Below are 9,756 nucleotides of genomic sequence, written 5' to 3'. Positions count from 1 at the left end.
TGCATCTGTCCATGACAGTATCGGTAGGAGTGACCACCACACAGTCATTGTGGGGACGAAGTCCCGCCTTCACATTGAGGATACCTTCCATTGTGTTGTGTGGCACTACCACTATGCTAAATGGGATAGATTCCGAACAGGTCTAGTGACTCAAGACTGGGCATCCATGAGGCGCTGTAGGCCATCAGCAGCAGCAGAATTGTACTCAAACACAATCTGTAACCTCATGGCCCAGCATATACCCACTCTACCCTTACCATCAAGCCAGGGGATTAACCCTGGTTCAATTAAGAGTGCAGGAGGGCATGCCAGGAACAGCACTAGGCATACATAAAAATGAGGTGTCAACCTGGTTAAACTACAACACAAGACTACTCGCGTGTAAAACAGCATAAGCAGCAAGTGATAGGCAGAGGTAAGCGACCCTCTAACCAACGGATCAGATGTAAGCTCTGCAGTCCTGCCACATCCTGTCATGAATGGTGGCGGACAATTAAACAACTCACTGGAGGAGGAGGCTCCACAAATATCCCCATTCTCAATGATGGAGGAGCCCAGCACATCAGTGCAAAAGATAAGGCTGAAGAACTTGCTACAATCTTCAGCCAGAAATGCTGAGTGGATGATCCATCTCAGTCTCCTCTAGAGGCCCCCAGCATCTCAGATGCCAGTGTTCAGCCAATTCGATTCACTCCATGTGATATCAAGAAACAGCTGAAGGCACTGGATACTGCAAAGGCTATGGGCCCTGACAATATTCTGGTAACAGTACTGAAGACCTGTGTTCCAGAACTTGCCATGCCCCGATCCAAGCTGTTCCATTACAGCTACAACACTGGTATCTACCCAGTTATGTGGAAAATTGCCCAGGTATGTCCTGTGCACAAAAAGCAGGACAAATCCAACCCAGTCAATTACTGCCCCATCAGCTTTGATCATCAGTAAAGTTATGGAAGGGGTCATCAACAGTGCTATCAAGCGACACTTGATTACCTGCTCACTGATGCCTAGTTTGGGTTCCACCAGAGCCACTCAGCTCCTGACCGCATTACAGCCTTGGTTCAAAAATGGACAAAAGGGCTGAACTCCTGAGGTGAAGCGAGTGTGACTGCCCTTGACAGCAAGGCAGCATTTGACTGAGTGTGGCTTCAAGGAGCCCTAGCAAAACTGGAGTCAATGGGAATCAGGGGGAAAACTCTCCGCTGGCTGGAGTCATATCTAGCATAAAGGAAAATGGTTGTGGTTGTTGAAGGTCAATCATCAACCAGGACATCATTGCAGGAGTTCCTCAGGGTAGTGTCCTCAGCCCAACCATCTTCAGCTGCTTCATCAATGACCTTCCTTCCATCATAAGGTCAGAAGTGGGGATGTTCACTGACGATTGCGCAATATTCAGCACCATTTGCGACTCCTCAGATATTGAATCAGTCCATGTCCGAATGCAGCAAGACCTGGACAATATCCAGGCTTGGGCTGACAAGTGGCAAGTAACATTCACGCCACACAAGTGTCAGGCAATGACCATCTCCAACAAGAGAGAATCTAACCATCGCCCCTTGATGTTCAATGGCATTACCATCACTGAATCCCCCACTATCAACATCCTAGGGGTTACCATTGACCAGAAACTGAACTGGACTAGCCATATAAATACTGTGGCTACAAGAGCAGGTCAGAGGCTAGGAATCGTGCGACAAGTAACCCACCTCCTGACTCCCCAAACCCTGTCCATTATCTACAAGGCACAAGTCAGGAGTGTAATATTGATATTGAATCAGTATACTAATCAATATACTCTCCATTTGCCTGGATGAGTGCAGCTCCCACAACAATCAAGAAGCTGGACACCGTCCAGGACAAAGCAGTCCACTTGATTGGCACCACACCCACAAATATTCACTTCCTCCACCACCGATGTACAGTAGCAGCAGTGTGTACCATCTACAAGATGCACTGCAGGAATTCACCAAGGCTCCTTCGACAGCACCTTTCAAACCGACAACAATTACCATCTAGATGGACAAGGGCAGCAGACAAATGGGAACACTGTGGTTGTACCTACACCACATGGACTGCAGCAGTTCAAGGAGGCAGCTCACCACCACCTTCTCAAGGGCAATTAGGGATGGATAATAAATGCTGGCCCAGCCAACGAAGCCCACATCCCGTGAATGAATAAAAAAAAAATCTGTGGGACCTGGGAGCGCCTAAAGATGCAAGAGTCATGAATACCTAGTTCATTATTTATATGTTTTAGAATATAACTATTTGGTTTTAGGAATTAAAGTTTTAACTGTAGTGAAATAGACGCATCTGGTTAAGAAATTTCTATGCATCGCAAGTGAATGCAACTTAAACAAGCAGAAAGACAGGAGATATTTGATGATCCGTTGTTAAGCCTTGGTTAGAACCAGGGAGTCTGGACAAAGAGTAATCCCATCCATTAGTAATTTAAATTGTTCATATCGGTTACAGAATCAAAGGGTTTGCATATCTGTCTTGAGGGCATCCCATAGCATGCCACACTGTCATGGAGATAATGTATGGGAGATGGGAGGTTCTCTTGTTTAAATTATTTGGATGTTTGGTCTGAAAGTGGGCAGTTATAACTTGGATCTCGTGAAGTTTTCAACTCACTGAGAAAATAGACCAAAGGAAATGAAAGTTTGTCAGGCCTGCAGCTAATCAGGGAAAGTAACAGCTTCACCATTTACTGCATGGAATGCAGGTGGGACTTAATCTCAGTTTGGATTCTGTGAGGGACATAGGAACATAGGAGCAGGAGTGGGCCATTCGGACCATCAAGCCTGCTCCACCATTCAGTGAGATCATGGGTGATCATCTTCCTCAACTCCACTTTCCCATGTTATCCCCATATTCCGTGATGTCATTAGTCTCCAGAAATTTATCGATTTCTGTCTTGAACATGCTCAATGATTGAGCTTCCACAGCCCTCTGGGGTAGAGAATTCCAAAGAGTCACCACCCTCCGAGTGAAGAAATTCCTCTTCATCTCAGTTTTAAATTGCCTGTCCCTTATTCTTGAGACTGTGTCCCCTTGTTTTAGTCATAGTCATAGTCATGGAGTCATAGAGCTCTACAGCACAAAAAAAGGCCCTTTGGCACATCGAGTCTTCACCGGTCAAACAAGTACCTAACTATTCTAATCCTATTTTCCAGCACTAGGCCCATAGGATTGTATGCCATGGCATCACAAGTGCACATCCAAATACTTCTTAAATGTTATGAGGGTTTCTGCCTCTACCACCCTTTCAGGCAGTGAGTTCCAGATTCCCACCACCCTCTCGGTCAAAAGATTCTTCCTCACATCCCCTCTAAACTTCCTGCCCTTTACCTTAAATCTATGCCCCCTGGTCATTGATCCCTCCACCAAGGGGAAAAGTTCCCTCCTGTCTATCCTATCTATGCCCCTCATAACTTTATACACCTCAATCATGTCACCCCTCAATCTCCTCTGCTCCAGGGAAAATAACCCCAGTCTATCCAATCTCTCCTCGTAACTAAAACTCTTCAGCCCAGGCAACATTCTGGTAAGTCTCCTCTGCACTCTCTCTAGTGCAATCACATCCTTCCTATAATGCGGATTCCAGAACTGCACGCAATACTCTAGCTGTGGCCTAACCAGTGTTTTATACGGTTCCAGCATAACCTCCCTGCTCTTATATTCTATGCCTCGGCTAATAAAGGCAAGTATAAAGGCCTTCTTAACCACCTTATCTACCTACCCCGCTACCTTAAGGGACCGGTGGACATGCACACCAAGTTCCCCCTGATCCTCGGTACTTTCCAGGGTTCTACCATTCATCGTGTATTCCCGTGCCTTGTTTGTCTTGCCCAAGTGCATCACCTCACACTTATATGGATTAAATTCCATTTGCCACTGATCAGCCCAAATGACCAGCCTGTCTATATCCTCCTGTAATCTAAGGACCTTCTTCTCACTATTTACCACCCCAACAATTTTCGTGTCATCCGCGAACATACTAATCAACCCTCCTACATTGAAGTCTAAATCGTTTATATATACCACAAACAGCAAGGGACCCAACACCGATCCCTGTGGAACCCCACGGGACACAGGCATCCAGTCACAAAAACACCCCTCAACCATCACCCTCTGCTTCCTGCCACTCAGCCAATTCTGGATCCAATTTGCCAAATTGCCTTGGATCCCGTGGGCTCTTACCTTCGTTATCAGTCTCCCATGCGGCACCTTATCAAAAGCCTTGCTGCAGTCCAAGTAGACTACGTCAAACGCATGGCCCTTTTAGACTCACCAGCCGGGGGAAACATCTTATCCATATTTACCCTGTGACACCCTGTAAGAATTTTGTAAGTTTCATTGAGCTCACCTCTCATTCTTCTAAACTCTAGAGAATACAGGCCCAGTCTTCTCAATCTCTCCTCATAAGACAATCCCGTCATCCCAGGGACTAGTCTGGTGAACCTTCATTGCACTCCCTCTATGGCGAGTGTATCTTTCCTTAGATAAGGAGACCAAAACTGCAAGGCTCTAGACAATTGCAACAAGGTATCTTTACTCCTATACGCAAATCCCCTTGCGATGAAGGCCAACCTAATTGTTTGCTGAACCTACATGCTAATTTTTAGTGACTCATGAACAAGGACATCCAGGTCCCTTTGGACATCAACACTTCCCAATCTCTCACTATTTAAAAACTACTCTGCACTTCGGAAGTGTTTTGTCACTTCTTAACAATTAAGAATACACACACAGCGAACTGTTTCTGAACTCCAACTTCCTGTGTTAAAAATAGAAGGTTCCTTTATTCCTTATTCTACACCAGAGGGCAATACATCTGGGACTTTGCACATCCTACTGCCAGGTTTTTTATATAACACTTCTTTTTAACTAAAATGTCCTTTTACAAAAAAGCATAAACATTAAACACAAACATCACATCTCCTCCGCTTTTAGCCAGGGACAAATTGGTCAGACAGTTTGCAGATTTGCTTTGGTCTAGAGAGGAGTGTTGGCTTAGGTATCTCAGTTTGTTTGCTCAGAAATGGAAGGTTCTGCTGTTCCACTGTCTCTGTTCAGGTTCAACAGTTGCAGCTACAGGTGCTACAGGTTTATCAGTTGAATGAAGTTGTGTTTCACCAACTGGAGCAGATGTTTCCCAGAAATCTTCCACTGTGACTGGAGATCCTTTGAAATTTGGTTCCTTGGATGTGGCTTATCTAATCTGGTCAGTGTGCCTCTTCCAGATTCCATAGGTCAGTGGTCCTCAACGCTTGATGTTTCTTCCCAGGAGTCACTTTGGTGTTCCACAATAATTTCGGACCCAAGCAGACTGATCCAGATTAAACTCACGAGCTGGTTCACTTGTATCACGTGACCTTTTCTGATCAAATTGCCTTGAACCAATCTTTCCTTTCAAATCTGGCACAGCAAATCCATTCTGGTATGCAGCCATCTTCCAAACATCAGCTCAGCAGGAGATGCGCCTGTTGTTGGTATGTGGAGTGTTACGATACATCATCAAAAAGTTCTTCAGCTTCAACTTCCAATCTGTTTGCATCCTCCCCTTCAATATGGCCATTTTGAACGTCTGGACAAAGCACTCCGCTTCACCATTTGAGGATGGATGGTAAGGCGAGATGAGAATCTGCTTGATCCCATTGTTTTTCAGGAATGTTTGAAATTCACATGATGTGAACTGTGCGCCATTGTCAGACACAATCTGCCCGGCAATCCAAAAGTAGTGAACACATTCCGGAGAGCATCAATGGTCTTTGCTGAAGTGGACGATTTTATGGAAAGAACGTCAGGCCACTTTGTGTGGACATCCACCACAATCCACCACAATCAGGAACGTATGTCCGAGAAGTGATCCGGCAAAGTCCACATGAAGTCTCTGCCACGGGCGGTCAGGACAAGCCCACGGATGTAATGGAGCAGATGCAGGAGAAGATTTCATTTCTTGGCATGGAAGGCAATCACTGACCATGCCTTCGATGTCTTTATCCAGGTCTGGCCACCATACATGTAGATGAGCTAATGCTTTCTTTTTGACGATTCCCATGTGACTGAGGTGTAGAGTTTTGGAAAAATAATAACTCTGATTCCCCATAAACAATTGTCTTGCAGAGTCAGCTCAAATCCAACATGTATTAAGGTTTAAGCTCAGTATTCACTTCTTGAGGTACATACCAACTTACCTGTGTGTACAGATAAACTTTGGAGAGCACAGCATCCCCCTGCTTTCTTGTAGAATTTGATCCACTTTAACAGGTAACATGTCTATCTGGTTCACATTGAAAGCAGTGACTTCACTTCGGGTTGTGGAGCTGTTGTGTAACGGAAGTCTGGAAAGTGCGTCCGCATTTCCATGATTCTCGATAGAGATCCTCACTCACTAAAGTACTGTGGACAGTGTGTTGTTCATGAATGGTTCCTGTGGGTAAAGACTCTTTGCCCATTTATTTTCCAATTGAACAGGGAACTGATTCGAGTAAAAATAGTGGTGCATCTACCTCAGTCATGGACAGTGCAGAGACGGCAAATGTATCTGCAGAATTTCCAAATCAAAGTCCACCACAGAAAGGACTCTGACCTCAAACTGACCCTGAAGGGTCAATAACACCTGACACCCCATTAAATGTGCTAGCTAGTTGCTCAGCAGCACAAGATATACTAGCAGCAGAAATCCAGACACCTGGACTGGGTTCAAAATATCACTTAAAAACCTGAAGTGATTGGAATAATGTGGTTTGTGTATTGTGTGGAAGAGTCAAATATATTAACCGCTTGGACCTTGTCTTCAACAGGATGCAGCCCCATAACGTCCGCTTTGTGACCCAGGTAGGTTACCTCCGATGCTCGAAATGTGCATTTTTCTCACTTCAAACGCATACCTGCTTCCATAAATCTTCTCAGCACTTCCTCAAGGTCAGCTGAATGTTCAACTTCGGTCAGTCCAGTGATGAGGACGTCATCACCGTAATGTTACTGAGTTACTAATGTTAGTTATTGTAATAGTGTTATTGCAGTATCGTGTCACAAGTGTTACTGGGTCACTGTAAAGTTAGTTATTGCAATAGTGTCTAGTAATAGTGTCGCTAATAGTGTCCCTGTAATGTTACTGTAATAATGCTATTGTAATAGTGTTACTCATGCCAATTATTGTAATAGTGTTACTCTAATAGTGTTACTGTGATGTTAGTTACTATTAGTGTTATTGTAGTGTACTGTAATAGTATCACTGTTACTGGGTCACTGTAATGTTAGTTATTGTAATAATGTTACTGTAATAGTGTCACTGCAATGTTAGTTAGTGTAATAGTGTCAAAAGTGTTACTGGGTCACTGTAATTTTAGTGACACTGTTACAAGAACTAATAGTGGCACCGCAATAGTGTCACTGCAATTTTAGTTATTGTAATAGTGTTACTCTAAGTGTTATTGTAATATTACTGTTATAGCGTTATTGTAGTGTTACTGTAATAGTATCACTATAATGTTAGTTATTGTAATAGTGTTATTGTAATAGTAACACAAGTGTTACTGGGCCACTGTAATGTTAGTGACAATATTACAAGATGCTATTGAAATAACTAGTGTCGCTGTAATGTTAGTTATTGTAAGAATGCTATTATAATAGTGTCACTGCAGTAGTGTTGCTAATGCCAGTTATTGTAATTGTGTTACCGTAATAGTGTCACTGTAATAGTTTTCCTATAGGCATCCTACAACCATCTTCTGGAAGTAGATCTTGTGTTATATAATCATTCTTGAAAAATATTTTACCTTACTGATTTAAAGCCTTCCTTATCATAATAACTTGAGAGAGGAACAGGTTTAGTGTAGATAAACATAACTTTTACTGAGGACACATGTTACGATGCTTACATGCTTGTCGCCATCTCTCTACCAGAAGCCCCTCCCATCATGCCGACCCATGGTTGATTGACAGGAGGGAGGGACAACTAATCCAATTACTATGTTTCCTCCCCCTTTAAGTTCCTTATATGTTTACTACAACCAAAGTCTGAAAACCAACAAAACATTTGTAATGTCTCTTGTCTTTGACTTCCCTTGTAAACAAAAAACAGTAGGCTGCCCAAAGTCCAAGTGATCACTAGGGGATTATTCTGTCCCTTAGTGTCCTTGGCAATCACCTCTAGGCTATGAATACCAGTTAAGTCTCTGAGGTGCTCTGTGGGAACGGATAGTGACATAGCCCTTCTCAGGGAGGTTCTGGAACAGGAACTATGGGGTCTTGAGCTGCACAAAAGGATGCATCACTGGAACTGGGTGGTTCTGTATTCAACACACATGGAAGTCCCTGCAGGAGACTCTCCATGCTTCGCTGAAAAATAGCGCATGCTGATAAAACACTAAAAAGTAATCGGGTGTACTGGTGAGGCCTTTGTGGGTCTTAATTGTCGCGTATTCTCTCGATGTGCTATCCAATTCCAATTGTTGATAGGCATGACTCATGTCTAGTTTTGAGTGTGACTTGCCTCCTGCTAACTTGGCATACAAATCATCAATTCTAGGAATGGGGTATTTGTCTAACTTTGCTGCTCTGTTGACTGTCAGTTTGTAGTCACTGCATATACGTATAGTCTGGTCTGGCTTGAGAACTGGGACTATGCGTGTGGCCCACTCTAGAAAACTGGATAGGCTGAATTATTCCCAGGTTTTCCAACCTGCACAACTCTGCTTCCACTTTTTCTTTGTGAGTAAAGCATGGGTCTGGCCTTGAAGAAACGTGGTGTTGTCTGGGGATTGACATGTATTTTAGCTTGCATGCCCTTCAGTTTTCCCAATTCAGCTTGTAAAACTGTGTCATATTTCTTCAAGAGCTCTGGAATTCAATTGGACTTCAAATGGAATGTTTCTGATCAGTCAACTTTTATTTTCTGCAGCCAATCTCAGCCCAAAAGATTGGGCCTCTCCCCGTCTAGAACCATCACGGGAAGCTGGGTTGTCTGCTGTTTGTAGCAGACTGGAACAGCAGTGATGCCTTTGACATGAATCCAGTGTAGTTCTCAGTTTGGCAGTCATGCGCTCCAAAGTCAATGGCTGACTCCTTTCACTGAGGTAATGAATGTGTGCTCCCCAACAACAGTAGTTGAAGCACCCGTATCCACCTCCATCTGCAGTTGCTTGCCATTCACTTGCACTGTCACTGTAATGGGTTCAGATTTAACAGTAGTCACACAATACAGAGAGTATACATCAGCAGCATCAGCTTCTGCAGTGACTCAATCGGATTCATTCTTTGCTTTGCTGCTTATTCTTGTTCTGCACTGCCTAGCCAGGTGTCCTTTCTTGTGGCAATAGTTACACTCCGCCTCTCTAAATCTGTGTACGTCTAATCCATGATTCCTGTCACATCTATAGCAAATGCATACCTTGTCAGCTGATGCATTGCAATTAGTCTTCCTGACTCATTTGGTAGACAGGGAATCACGCTGAAAATCTGCTGTGCCACTCTTAGCGCTATGCTGAGTGGCAGGCTTCTAACTAACATGGTGCACTGCCCCATTATCCATGTGCTGCAAATCCTGAGTCTTTTGCGGCAATCTCCATAGTGAGAGAAAGTTCCAGAGCGCATTTGAAATCAAAATCTGATTCAGCAAGCAAATGGTGCTCATTGTCATTCACATTGTCATTCACCCCACATGCAAGTCTGTCACGCAGCATATCATTCAAAACATCCCCGCACTCCGTACTCAGTCAGCTGCTTTAGGTTCACCACAAAGGT

Source organism: Cetorhinus maximus, chromosome 5 (genome assembly GCF_964194155.1).
Source record: "Cetorhinus maximus chromosome 5, sCetMax3.hap1.1, whole genome shotgun sequence".
In the NCBI taxonomy this organism is placed as follows: Eukaryota; Metazoa; Chordata; class Chondrichthyes; order Lamniformes; family Cetorhinidae; genus Cetorhinus; species Cetorhinus maximus.
The sequence above is the reverse complement of the archived record's forward strand: the minus strand, read 5'-3'. Positions refer to the sequence as shown.